The sequence below is a fragment of the Paramormyrops kingsleyae genome, chromosome 25 (genome assembly GCF_048594095.1).
Source record: "Paramormyrops kingsleyae isolate MSU_618 chromosome 25, PKINGS_0.4, whole genome shotgun sequence".
NCBI classification, from domain to species: Eukaryota; Metazoa; Chordata; class Actinopteri; order Osteoglossiformes; family Mormyridae; genus Paramormyrops; species Paramormyrops kingsleyae.
Genome location: NC_132821.1, coordinates 28,315,094 through 28,329,730, shown reverse-complemented (window position 1 = coordinate 28,329,730; position 14,637 = coordinate 28,315,094). Strand labels below are relative to the sequence as shown.

Here is a 14,637-nt window from a genome sequence, read left to right as displayed (position 1 = left end):
CCGTTGTCTCCTTCAGCGGAGAGGGGCCCGTGCGCGTTCCCCTCTGGCCTCTCCGCTCCTCGGCCGTGAGCTGCCTCCCCAGAAGCAGTCGCCTGTAAAACTTCTTCCGTCTCCTAATTGATCCGAGCGTAATTAAATTTAGAAAATGGAAGGTGGATTACCAGACTTCACACAATTGCGTTATTTAAGTCCCCTCCCCCCCACCACCTAACCCCCGCTCCAACTAAATCGATGTACAAGCTGCACAGAGACATACACGGACATTTTGTGAGTTTTTAATTATGTTCAATGCGGTGTAAACCTAGCCTGCTGTCTCCACTTCACAAAAGGCAGCCCGATTCACATTGTCCCGGCCAAAGCCCGGGGGCAGAAAGATACGGTTAGCCTGGAAAACACAGGGCGTCACGCCAAAGCTCTGCATTTCCTGCTGCACGTCCGTTCATTTATATATCCCCTTTCAAGAAACGCCTCGCGGAGCCACCTGTTCCAGGAACACCTCCACTAGTCTGACACCGCTCCGCGTTTCCGGAACGCTCTGAAGTTGCACTTTCTGCTCATTGGATAGTCGTCTTTTCAGTTTCTTACTTTGTTAAGAGTCTTACTTTGTCAGATCTCTGGTCTCCTGCACATTGCGCTGATATCGCACAGCACAATCACTTTGACTATGTCACTTATGTATAGATTATATACAGCTGAATATATTTCATATATATTTTTTATGTTATATTGTTATCTTTTTATTTTATATGTCATTCTCTTTTTCCTTATCATGTACAACTGCTCGGAGAGACCAGGGTTACATTTCACTACATGTTGTATGTGACAAATAAACCTCTTGATTGATTGACTGATTGATTGATTGATTGATTGATTGATTGATTGATTAAGAGTTATTCTGTAGCTCCTCCTCCCTGGGCTTTCACTGGAAGCTCAGCCTAGCTGCACTTATGCCTAGTAACTGACAAAATGTATGTTTCTAGGGTTCTATTTGCCTTACTTGTATGTCGCTTTAGTGTCACAAAGTGTGACAAAAGTCTCAGCCAAATAGAAATAAATTTAAATGCTCGCAGACATCACACTCACACCGCCGGCAATCTCCAGAACCCCTTTCTGAGGTGGGGGATTATCGACAGCGGAACGATCCCCTTTGATGGCAAATTTCTACATTCTAGCGCGGAAAAGGAAACAAAAAAAAGCCTATTTGCGGTTGTCGGTTTTTACACCAAGATTAAAGGTGCGTGCGTCTGCGGGGAAGGCCAGCTTTGAAATCCGACGGCCCGCCGCGGTGGCCTGCCATGCTTGGTCGAGAGGCCTGAACAAAAGCTACCGTAATATCATAATTCTGCGGCTCTGCGGCTGTTTTTGTGAAATCTCCCTTTATGAAATACTGAGGTCATGCTGTCGATTTGAAGCGGACCGCGCCGGTCTGGGTATTCTGATGGCATTAGCTAATTGTGGGTTATTTGCTATGAATTTGAAACGAAATTGGTCTTGTTCAAGCTGTCAAGCAAAAAAAAAAAAAAAATAAAGAAGAAAAAAAATTTTTTTCTTCTCTTAACCAAAATGATATGAGAGGAAACAAGGTATCGAGTTTACAGCATTTTTGCAAATGTCCTCCATCTCTGCTCCATATGAACTCTCTCCTGCACCAATGAGTGAACCTTTAGTTGCTTTAATTTGAGATTTATAGGTGAAACCAAATCATTCACCCTAGAGTTCAAGAGCAAGACCCATCCTGGTGTTGCGTTCGGCGGGCAGGCGAACAAGGAAGTCGGCGAGAGAGCCGTGAATACCGGAATACGGGGTTTCTTCGGGGCAGACAGGTGACGAACATCAAACATGACACTGACTAATCTCGGAAGACTAAGTCAGACGCGGACTAAATACACAGGACAAGCCAAGAGGAACAGGAAACAGGTGATGACAATCGGGAATTCACATGAGGTAACGAGGTGGGCGTGGCACACACGAGGATCGGACGAGCTGGCCGTAACACCTGGGGACTTGGGCCACTAAATTGCCTTTTGTCAACCCCCCAGCCACTAGCTGAGAGCTAGTCTGCATCGCAGGACAGAAAGAGATCAGCTGAAAACGGCATCTCTGCTTTTCCTCTGAAGATGAGTCTACCAGGGACTGGGTCTGGTTTGAAACCGATTTGACTCTTAACGGACCCTTTGTTGACTACATTAGAGGGGACATATCATCTGTGGTGCCCCCCACCAAAAAGAAAGAAAAAATACACGCAGACTTCACCTGTTTAAGTAAAATAGGCTCTCCTAGTAATTAAGATAGATCCTTCTTAATCGCCTGCCTCCCATTGCCGCAAGACAGGAAACCATCCAGTGCTGAAGGGAGACGGATTCCAGCTGTTAAAGGCAGAGGGGGGGGGGGGGTTTTCCCGGTACCAGCGTTAAACTGCAGTAAATGATGAACTACCGCCTGTCACCCCAAGACCCAAAATAGAATTTTTCATGTCGGAAATGGATTGAAAAGCCCCCTTGGGTGGGCGTGAGGCAGGTGATCCCAGGGGTGCTGTCCCAGGGCCAACAGAGACGCGCATCTTCATCAGGGAGCGTGTCCAGCCACACGCCGCACCCCCCCCCCCCCCCCCCCCGTCTGGGGTCACACCCTCTTGTTTCGCTTGAGGAATGACCATGTGCGACTTTAAACACCTTATTTTATAAGCGTGTTCAGCAAACTTGGACGTGCTTATCCTGCTTGACCGCGACCCTTTATCTTGGGTGTGTCTTCCTGAGTAATTAATTACCGTTAGCATCAAGGTGAACATTAGAAGCTCATAATTCTCTCATACGCAATTGAGTGCAAGTCCCAAGGATCAATACGACAGCTTTCGTTGAATTGCTGCTGAAATGCATTTAGTCTGAATGACAGATTTTGACTGGGGGGGGGGGGCGCAGTATGTAGGTCCGACCTATATATTTTAAGGTCTGATTTTTTTTTTTGCCTGGAAGATGGCAGATTCAGTCCAACTTTTCTCCAGCGGGGGACTGGGTGATAATGAAATTGGCATTTTAAAGAGGAGGTGTTTATTAAAGGGATCTGAATGGTAGGTGGGGGAGAGGGTCCCTCGTCACGCCCAGGGCTGACATAAGGCCGTTCCACGTCGGCCCAATGCATGTTTAACCCTCTGTGATTTACAATGTCACACCTGCTCCTGTCCTTCCATGCCCACAAAAGCGTCACTCATTTTTACGTTAATAATAGGTGCTAAAGCGTCTAACCATCTGGCTCACTGCTTACTGTATGCTACATTTAATGTTTTGTCATCATATATGTTGCTTGTTCATGCTTTTACCTTCTTGTGCAATATGTATGCATGGAAATTTTTAGGTATATGTAGAATATAATCTGTACTCAACTTCAATTTATTTCTATATAGTGCCTTTCTCTAGAGTCACCTCAGGGAGCTTTACATGGGTGTGTTGTGATACATTACATCACTAAGACAAAAATGGCTGTGGCATGTGCACCTCTGAACAGATGTATGTACTGTTTATTCGAAATATTTTTTTAGTATTTTGGATGTACGACTGTTTGGCAAAGGTGTGAATGATATGCGTTTGCTTTTCCTCCTCTTATATTTTTTAAGCGTATCTTTACTTCATCAATGTTGCATGGTGGCCTTGGAGAAACAACATTTTGTGGTTGCTACGGGGTACACAGATGCTTGTGCGCGTGTGTCCTTATATGGAGAGATGCCAGTGAAGTATGGAGAGTCTTGAATCTCCTTGCGCTTCGTGAAAGCCATCAGCGACCGCGGCGGCGTCACTCACAGAGAGAATGACGTGTGCGGCGTGCATGCGGCCCACAGGCCAGCAAATCCCTGCAGACGCGGCTGTTTCGCTAAGATCTGAATCTGGCGGCGGGTTTGTGCCGTTACAGGTGTGTTTATGGAACTAAAGCGAGGTGGAAATGCTGAGAGCACAGGTGCACGCGTCCGCCGTTATCTGATACACAGGTGGGTGCAGACACCGGGCCGTCCATGTGATCGTATCGGCTGGAACCTTTCTAGAACCTTCCGTAAAAAATGGAAGTTACAGGGCCTGCGTCGCCCCGGTAACACGGGCCCTCCTCGTTATTACCGCACACTAACGCCTTCTAGCATAATGGACACGTGAGGGTCTGAATGCATAGCATATTACAAACTGGAATTTATTCACAGTAAAGTGATTAATTGCACCACGCTTCTGGAATGCTACGCCAAGCTCACAGGCTGATTAGCGCACGTAGCAACGTGCCAGGATTTCCTTTGAATTAAACGTGTATTTAGTAAAAATTGCTTACTTTTCTTTCCAGACAGGAAACCAGTTTGGCTTTTTTATTTTCTTAAATGCTTTGCCTTAAAATAGCTTCTCTTAATGAACGGCACACTTATCTGTTCCAGCATGAAGCCTTATTGGTGGGTTTTTTTTAAAACCTTTTTGTCAGGAGAAAACCAAATGCTCTCTAATTCCATAACACTGCAAGTTTAATGCCACGCGGTTTAGCATCATACCCAAATACCTGCGTTTCCGTTCCGGATCCTGATTGGTTTGCACGGTACTGTATTCGCAAGGTAACCAATTAGGCTGCTGTTGTTTTACAAGGCTCCGTCATTAACGTGAAAGAGATATCACGGCTTTTTATCCCTTTTCAAAGGCGGGAAGAGCCTGCCGGTCTGCAATTAATTCCAGATAGAATGAGAGCTGCGAGTTATTGGCACGTCACTCATGAGTGAGTCATAAATCACAGGCAGGATCCCCAACACCCTGTCGGGAAAACATAAGCTCAGTTCTGATGATGCGAATAGTCTCTTCCCATTTCTCAGGCCAGATTAACAATGATGTATGTTTAATCTGCCTGGGACGGAGCCAGCGGCAACCAGAGAACTGTGCCTTAAGTATCACAGTGGCAAGGGGGCATTTAAATGCAGCTTGTGTGGTTGGCTTATGTATATGTTATGTTGTGGGGACCAAATGTCCCCATGATGTGATGAAAACCTTGTTATTTTGTTCTTGCGGCATTTTTTCGGTCCCCACAAGGGAAATCTCAATTTTATAAAAATCTGTGACTGCAATCAAAAGACTAAAACTGTCATAAGTCTTGTATTTTGGTTGGTTACTTATGGTTAAGGTTAGGGCTGGGTAGGGGTGAAGGTCGTCATGTTGGGATTAGAGTTTTCCCCATAGAAATGAATGAAGATTCCCCACAAAGATATAATTACAAACCCGTGTGTGTGTGTGTGTGTGTGTGTGTGTGTGTGTATGTGTGTGTGTGCAAGCGGGTATACCTATCCTTATGGGGACACAATGTCCCCATAACGTGATAAATATCTGATAAAAACCAGTCCCCATAAGGGAAAACTCTATTTTATAAAAATCGGTGACTGCTATGAAAAAACTAAAAATGCAAAAACTCTTGTATTTTGTTTGGTTACTTATGGTTATGGTTAGGGCAGGGTAGGGGTTACGGTTGTCATAGTTAGCGTTAGCATTTTCCCATTGAAATGAATGAGCGGTCCCCATAAGGATATATTTACCCTACATGTACGTGTGTGTGTGTGTGTGTGTGTGTGTCAGGAGGCTTGAATTTCCGCAGCCTCTGAGTGTATGATCTCTGACTTTCAGGTTTTTTTTTTCCCCCCGACTTTGGACCTGGAGCTATTTGTTTCGTTTGATTGTGGTTTTGCTGCTCACCGACGCCGGGCTGGGGTGGGGGGCGGGCTTTGGGGGGGCCGACACGCCACGGAGATGACTGCCTTTGTTTCCCTTTTATACACTGGGAAAGTAATCACAGGCTTTTTATTTTGGAATAAATAAGAGATACTGGGAAAGCGGGCGGGCAGCCGGGTCCCCGCGACGGGTAAACGAGCGCGTCCGTCTGGCAACCGGGGCTGGGGCCCTCGCAGTTCCCGGGGCTGTCAACACCGGAGTCATCGCACCGGGGGCAGATAAGAGTCAGCTCCGCGCCAACTTCCCGCCCGCCTCCGAGACACATGGCTGCCTCCGTGAGCCAAAGTTTACCCTTCAGCTCGACGCCGCCTCACTTAGCCATCGTGCCGAGGGACGGCCACACCTGACTCACATTCCTGGCCGGAAAAACATCCTATTGTCCTGGCCAGACACATGAACGCCTACATTTGTCTCAGAGGGTGGGCCTCTTCCTGGCAGAGGAGAGGGTGCCTTGGAGATGACCATCCTGTCACCCCCCTTCAGAGCTCAGCACTTGGTACGGCCCGATCCATCCACGCGTCTGCATCTCCATCAGGCTACATCTGTGCATGTTTACGGCCCTTTGTATGCATATAAAACAGGCTAAAGCCATGAACCGTACAGCTACCTTTCATCTGGGACATACCATTGCAGGAAATTCAGATCTGCGGGTATATATCCCTTTAGCTGTCAGCTTATCTCATCGCCCTTTAAATGACAAACTATTCCTTCATATATTTTTTAAATCTGCCATTAAATCTGCGTCTGATATTCGGGAAAAACTTCGGCAAAGGTCCGCGAAGCTTACTTAAGCTATGCATCACACCCTCCTAAAGACTACATCCACATTTGCTCAGTAAAGGGTTATGTAGACAATCCCTGCAGCTCCAGAAGAACCCAAATAAGGACCTTCAAGTGTCACACCTTTCTCCGGTCATTATTCCTTCATTTCTAATACTAACTTAAATAATGCAGGACTTCATAACTGCTACCAAAACCTATATGATCACCAACAACAAATATGTGGTTTGCTGCAAAACCTTATCTTCTGGTGAGCTCGTGGTCTATGATTGCAAGACTCTTTCCCCACACGTAGCTCCACAAGAGTGATCCCACAGTTCTTAGGGGGATAAAACATTACTAGATACAGGGGACGAGTTTGCCGTCCACGTTAGAAATGTCAGATGCGTGCCGCAAGGGAAGACTTATAGCTCAAGGTTTCACCTCATATGCTGGAGTACAAAACAACACCTCGATTTATGAGGAAGACTAAAAATAAACAAGAGCATAAACACGCTCTTTAAGTCGTGCCTTGGCGACGCTCTGGGTTCTCCGGACATACAGTTCAGAGCAAGCTGATGGACTTGCAGGGGGAGATTTACTGCATGTCAACTGCGAAACAGCCCCGGATGAAAGTCCCGATGCGCCCAGCCAGCGGTGCCAGGGCGGGGGGGGGGGGGGGTGTTTGGGTGGGGGCGCAGACGGCTCAGGTTTCTGAAGAGGCGACCCTTCCAGGCCCTGCTCGCCGAGGTCACGGTGGACACGGCCTGCGTGCCAGCATTTGTTCAGAGAGCAGGGGAACACGGAGTCCGCGGATATGGGCCCCTTTCAGAAGATCAGCCAAGGGCACATCCACAGATGAAATAAGGGACTGGCAGAGACTGACCCGAGGGCATTCAGAGCGCCAGGGCTGCACGGCCCACAGGCTCTCCATGCAGCTAAGCTACGAACGCATAAAACCATGCTTGCAGATAATGAACCGCTATTGGCGCAAAAAGAGGCACAGAAACTCCACGTGAAATCAATTGCCTGCCGCTAAGAATTTCCCTAAATTAAAATTACGCATGATGCAGATGCAGGTTGTATGAGAAGAGTTCTTAATCAAGAAAGGAATCTCACGTTCTGTCGCAGGTAAAAGTCACATGTCAGCAAACGCTGGAAAGTAAAAGCTGCTGGTTGAATGAATATTTATCCGGCTGAGATTTTGCGGGAGCCCATTTAGAAGCGATTTGAGGATGCGGACTGGCCGACTCACACACCATTACTGCTTCTTAACTTACCACTGCCTGCAACAGCAAACTTGGCATGATGGTTCTTCTGCTCTGTTGGAGATCAGGCCTGACGAACCAATGCCGATCAACACAAAACCAAGCTCTTAGATGGGATGGTGTCACATGCATCAACGAGCAATCATTCCAGGGAAGTGCAAAAAGGTCTCCAGGACTGAGGTCTGGGCGTGATGCGTCTGTATGCATCAGGATATCCAAATTGCACTATATGCTATCGTCAGCAATGTTCTGCAGATTAGTCATTGCCTCGCCGAATTAAAGGATCCACACCTTGCACTCTACGGTCCAATAAACACATCGATTAAGTAAGCCCTATAGACACCCCTTCCATTCTGAGCCCCAACCTCCATCATACAGTACCTCCGTCTCCGTCGAAACCAAGAGCATTACCCGGCCCTGTAGAGTGTGCAGAGTCAATGCATCCCAGCCCAGAAGATAGATATCAAACCTGCTACATTTTAATCCACATCTAACAGCTACAATCTGCCTCCTGATTCGTGCTTTGAACCGAAACAAGGGGCCAGAGAATCCATTGGACTGAATAACCGTCCTGCACCGGGCTGAATAACCGTCCTGCACCGGGCTGAATAACCGTCCTGCACCGGGCTGAATAACCGTCCTGCACCGGGCTGAATAACCGCCCTGCACCGGGCTGAATAACCGCCTTGCACCGAGCTGAATAACCGCCCTGCCCCGGGCTGAATAATCGTCCCGCACCGGGCTGAATAACCGTCCCGCACCGGGCTGAATAACCGCCCCGCACCGGGCTGAATAACCGCCCTGCACCGGGCTGAATAATCGTCCTGCACCGGGCTGAATAACCGCCCTGCACCGGGCTGAATAACCTTCCTGCACCGGGCTGAATAACCGCCCTGCACCGGGCTGAGTATCCGCCCTGCATCATACTGGACATTTCCACCTCGATTTCTGATTAGCAAAACACACCATCAGTGGTCGCTGTGAATGACAGAGCCACTGGAGACATTACAAACACTATTTGATGTGTGAGTCTTCAAAGCAGAGGATCCTTTAAGAATAAAACCATTGGCTCATGGAAAGAATATTCGTTACGGTGTCAATAAAGAAAAGTCTCTCTCATTTTCTTATCAGCATATGTCTTGACATTCTTTCTAATCTGTATGACACAGACAGCTATGAAAATGCAGTAATCAATACTAATTATATAGTTGTTAAAGTAAACATTAATTTATTCATTCACTCATTTCCAAATGATTGCATATTGTGTCTCTGTGGGGTTCACATATCAAAGAGAACAGTACAGTCCTTATATGGATAAAGATTACAGCATATGACACCGGGAAATGTATCCAATATTTTAAGACCTAGTTATGGCTGGATTGTTTCCAGTTTAAAGGACACACAAAAAAAACACATCAGAGAGCATGCTCAATGGGCAACCAATGAACTGCAGTAGCTCTGGGCAGCTGAGCCAATGGGTGATGTTTTGAAGAGGCCCACAATGCAAAGTCCAGATTATTTTCAGACATACCAGCGGGCCTGTTAGCCCACAGACCATGAGGCAACAGATGTAGAAGCACAACAATATGCCGTGATGTAAGGGAGGTCAAAGCACCCTGCTGGTGAGCAGACTGGGCCCACTGGTCTTTTAACTGGACACGATGATTTATTAGGTGGAATTCTGTGGTCACTCCTCAGAGACACCCGAGACCCCAGATCTATGTCGCTCACACAAACATGAGAGCTTTCAGCTGCGATGAGGCTTCCACACCAATGGAAGAATCAAGATGCAAGCTGAAGGTCCACAGAGCAGCAGAAAGGGAAAATGTGCTTGTGAAATGCCAGGAAAAAAAACTGAAAATACAGGCGTGAGTGGAGTTAGTGGATTTCTGCGCGAGTGGCTCCAAAATAAGATCGGATCTGAGGTACAGTCATAAAGGCAGCTTTATCTGACAAAACATGAACAATGTAGTATACTTCTATATGTGTTTTAAAGAAATCGTTTAAACAATCAATGACCAGTGTTTAAAAATGTAAATGTCTAAGATGCGTTTCCCAACCCGGTCCTTGGGGACCCCCATCCAGTCCACATTTTTGCTCCCTCCCAGCTCCCAAACCAATCAAGAACACCGAACACCAGGTACGATTGCACTGGGAGGGAGCAAAAATGAGGACAGGGTTGAGAAAAGAGGGTAATGGGTCAATTCATGCATGGGTTTGCCCAGTTCTGCTGTGTGTATATATCATATGTATAAACCCACAGTTTTGGTTACCCACTCTTCACAAAAGAATTCGATTCGAGGACAGTAACAATGGGATCACATTTTGTGGAGCATTCACGCAGAAATCCCGATAATTCCACAGAGCTCACACACCTCTCACGTCAGTACATCATATACAGTATATAAATACGAGAGGCGCATTAAAGCCGTTTTATCTTTGCTCGGACTCCCCGATCTTCCCTTTCGCTTCACCTTCGTGGCCAAGAAAATGGGCCGAGTTTGATAGAAACAGCTAATCTGCAGGGAGGACGGCAGCTACTGGGCCGCCGGAGATACGCTGTCGCTCAGGCCCAGACCCAAATACCTACCGGTACCTAAACGATCCTGATCTCACAGCCAATGAGTCACCATGGCCAGGGCTTCATCAATCCTGCCCGCTTCATGTTTTATCTCGGATTGATTTATCTGTGAATTTAATGCACTGCTGTACATTATGCATATTCTATATTCCTCAATATGTGAAGTAACCTAAAAGAGGCAGGACTGCTTCACCGTTGTATCAGAGGACAAAGATAGCTTCCTTCGGTTTCTCCATTATCCAGATCGCCTGTGAGGCGGCTGTTTATTATTGCTGTAAGACCTTCAGACCCATTGAGGACCACCTGTTGAGACGAGAGAGCCGGTCTGACCAGACGGATGGTGAGATTTACCTTTAAACTAGATGCAGAGGCTAGCTTTATCTTCATAGATACTTGAGTGTTTGTGTGGAATAGAATAATACTTTATTGATTTCCCCTGTGGGGAAATTCTCTCGTTGCCGACTCCATCCTGCTCTCCATGAGACACGAACTGGCGACCTTCTGATCCCAGGCACAGAGCTGAGCACCTCCTCATAACACAGGTGAGATGGCCTCTTGCCAGCCTCGAGCCCACAACAGTTAGGGACACACGGTCCTCAGCTGCCCATTCAACCGCGTGGCGAGCCCAATCCACATGAAGTGTTGGAAAACAGAGTAAGGTGCACTTTCAGGTTCCTAGATCCTAACTCGACATCTACATTGTTTTTCTATTTCGCCACCAAAAGAAGTTAAATGTCGGAAAGGCCTAAGTACTGACCGTCGGAGGGAGGAAAACAAGCGGCCGCATCAACGCGGCATCATTGTGCCCTCGGCCTACTGGCTCACGAACGCTAATCTTTCTGGTTTACTCCCTTTTCTTGGCATGAAAAGAGCTCGCCAGGGGCTGTGGACATAATACCATCCAACAGGCAGCGTGCCTTCGGGCGATAAGTGACACACTAAATGCACTAAGATTTCTTAATGAGATCGCTCCTGTCCTCCCCTCTCTCAGCTTCCTGTTTACCAAGGGGGGCGGGTCGCCTCGCTCGAGGGTCCGCCGGCTGATCGTGTCCGCAGACAATCTGCCTGAAAGCGTCTATCGAGAGCCGGAACTACACAATGAACGGGAAAAAAAAGTGCCATTTCCCAGGCCCACACCGAAGCATTTCCTGCCTCGTGAGTTTCTCTGCGAGGGAGAGGCATTCTGTCGGTCACTCGGAGTGGCGTATCTGTGAATCTGAGCGGCGAGGCGACACCACCAGCCCTCAGACATGTGGGGAAAGACCGATAGGAGAGATAGAGGGTCACGGACGAGAGAGCGTCCAAGGGGAGGCTCCGGAAGACGCGGGCATCGTTAGTGCGCCTGAGCAGAATGGTGAGGCCGCTCCCCGCTACATATCTGCATTGCACTGTATTATTAGCCAGGCTGCTGTCACATATGGAAACCAGCTAATAAAAACATCACAAATCGCACAAAGAGCACCGACTCCTGCTCCGCCAGGCGACTCAAAGCCTATCAGGTGATGCGTCCCTTTGTTTAGCATCATTCACCTGGTGCCTTTTGATTCAGACGGCAGAGACACAAACAGAGAGTCACTGGATAGGTCTGGGAATTTAATTTTCAGCACGGGGACCTGCGTTGTTTTCCTGCAGGACGGTCCTCCGAGCAGCCAGTCTTGGAATAAGCTGGAGCCGGAAGTGAATCTGGTGGACAGAGCTGAGGAAAACCCAAGGGGGGAAATTAGAGCGAAAAAAGGAAGGAATGAAGAAAGAAACGGCTCAAGACGGAATGTCCTTCACTTCAGATGCTCTCTCTCGGTGACGTTTGCCCATTATGATCATTTTCTCATTCCGAAGCACCCTCCTCCATCAGCTAATATCTTATCGCCCTAAAAATCGAGTGGAAACGCCTAAAAACAGGATAGGCCAGGTTAATAGATGACCCTAACCCTTCACTGGTTTCACCTCAAATAGGGTTGGTGCATTCATTCTGAAGAAATATGGGACAACCCTATCCTTGTGGCCCTGACCCTGACCCCCAGCCCCCAGCCAACGATAAAATTTGCCAAACCTAAGGGGTCCCCCCAATAAATTTTGCCAAGTGTGTGTGTGGGGGGGGGGGTATTTACATAAAATGGGACAAATTGCATTCTGGGGCACAGCACCCCATGAAATACGGGCTGGGTAACAACTATGCTCTCAGCAGAAGCAGAGGTAAAGACTGGGGACTAACTCCGCAATACTCACACAACAGTCAAGTCAGTGGTGGAAATTTGTGTGGAAATGACGGGTTTTACTTAAATAATCTCGGCGTTAAGTGCACGTTATCGGCTTCTCGCTACGCGGAAGCGGTACTGATTTCCACTCAAACCAAACCGTTTAAATGTGACGTGTTTGCCTTTGGCATTTAATGTAACACTTAATGTAACAGCTCACTAAGCTTGGTGTTTGGCGAGGAAACTTATTGCTATATAAAAATGCCCACACATCTATTTTTTATTGCATAATATAAAGCTGAACATATTTTATGTAATGAGCATTTACTGGAAATATATATGACAGCCGAGTTGTAAATATTTCATTACAGACGTTATTTTTTATGACGAGCTCCAGGCCTGTTTTCAAGGAAACAACGTAATAGAAGACGACCAGACAATAATTATAGCTGAAAATTTTATGTTTTCTCCTGTCTCCTGCTCACAATGCATATATATTTTCTCGTGTCTTTTTGAGTGGGTCTACCTGTGCTTGTGTGACACCACCATACCAAGTGAAGAGTTTTGCAATGATAGACCACCTGGTAAGTCTGCCACTGTGGAAACGTAGCTTAACAAGTAGAGAATTGTGCTAGGACGGTAAAGGTTGTGGGTTCAGATCCCATAAATTGTAAACTTGTGCTGTAAGTTGAGATGGATAAAGACACCATATAAAGGTGATGATTATGATCTTTGGGTGCATCGTTACTGATGATCCTTTTGCTTTCCAGAAATCAAGAATAGAGATAAATGAGACAGACTGAGGTCATCCTTGGGGCACTGAGGGGTCTTTTGAATGTCTGTGCAATGCTGGACTCCGACTGATCCAGCGGGTGGATCCTTCACAACTTGGTAAGTGAAGGATGCATTTTTATACCACATTTGAATGAGCCTCCGAAATGGGACAGCTTTGTCTCACCGCTGTGACACATTCAGTCTTTGAGTCTTTACATCAGCCCCTGAATTCAGACACAGCCTGGGTCCCCCACACTCGACAGCCCAGGTCAGGGATCTCCATACTGACTATCAGATAATAGATTTAATGAAATGATGCTCTATTTGCAGAAGTATGAGTACATCTTGCTCAGGTATATGAGTACATGAGTACATCTTGCCCTCCTTACACACACATATACACAATTGAGAGTGAAGTTTGGGGTCCAAACACAGGCTCAGACTGTTTGTGTGCTAGGAGCACTAGGGGGGGGGTTAAGGGCCCAATGGACATATGACTATTCTGCCAAGGACGGGATTTGAACCCACGCCGGCAGAGAGATGGAGTTAACCAAGTAGGGGAATTACATAATCAGTGCTAATACAATTATGGACGTCATGAAAGTCATGAATGCACTTCAAACGATAGTTTGGACACATTTGGAAGGTTGTGTGATGGTGGCTAGGGGGTGCCGCCGTAGCAAAGGGCTGGGTCTGGGTGAGCTCCCGTGTTTCCATGGCGATTGATGATCAGTGTCCACAGATGCCACACTTAATGAAACTCAGCTGGTCCTGATTGGACTAATTGACTTGTTAGGGTTTTAAATAGGGTCAGTGGGGTGAATTCCGGGGGAGCACGGCAGGAGTGAGAGAGCGTATTGCGGGGGATAATGACAGGGTGCCATTTGCAGCCTGCTGCCCAGGGGGACGGGACTGTTGGCACTTTAGTTCATTTTTGGACACTGTTTTGATCGCAGTCCTTAAAGGGCAAGTGGCCCTTTTTTTTGTGTTTTACTAAAAATAAAACTGTTTGATTTAATGTTCTGTCCGATTTATCTCAGCTGCAATGAAACGACGCTTTATTTGCCATTTGGACAAATACAAGTACAGGTGCATCGGAATGCTTCTTTTTGCATATCCCATCATGCTCTCCTTTGAGACACATATCCCATCATGCTCTCCTTTGAGACACATATCCCATCATGCTCTCCTTTGAGACACATATCCCATCATGCTCTCCTTTGAGACACATATCCCATCATGCTCTCCTTTGAGACGTACACACACTTATATACAGCTGACTGTGAAGCTTGGGTTCTGAGCACTGGGTTAGCAGTCCATCCAACATC

The 14,637-nt window shown here is 47.0% G+C and overlaps 1 protein-coding gene and 1 long non-coding RNA gene across 2 annotated transcripts in view; one reads left to right on the top strand and one right to left on the bottom strand.

Moving 5' to 3' along the window:
- LOC111853042 (uncharacterized) overlaps positions 1 to 13,360 on the top strand; it is a 28,933-nt gene extending 15,573 nt beyond the window's left edge. Inside the window, exon 4 of the long non-coding RNA XR_011985646.1 lies at positions 13,306 to 13,360. This is a non-coding gene — a long non-coding RNA (uncharacterized lncRNA). The remainder of the gene's footprint in view (positions 1 to 13,305) is intronic.
- LOC111853036 (peroxisome proliferator-activated receptor gamma coactivator 1-alpha) overlaps positions 1 to 14,637 on the bottom strand; it is a 179,601-nt gene that overhangs the window by 44,418 nt on the left and 120,546 nt on the right. The window lies entirely within an intron of this gene.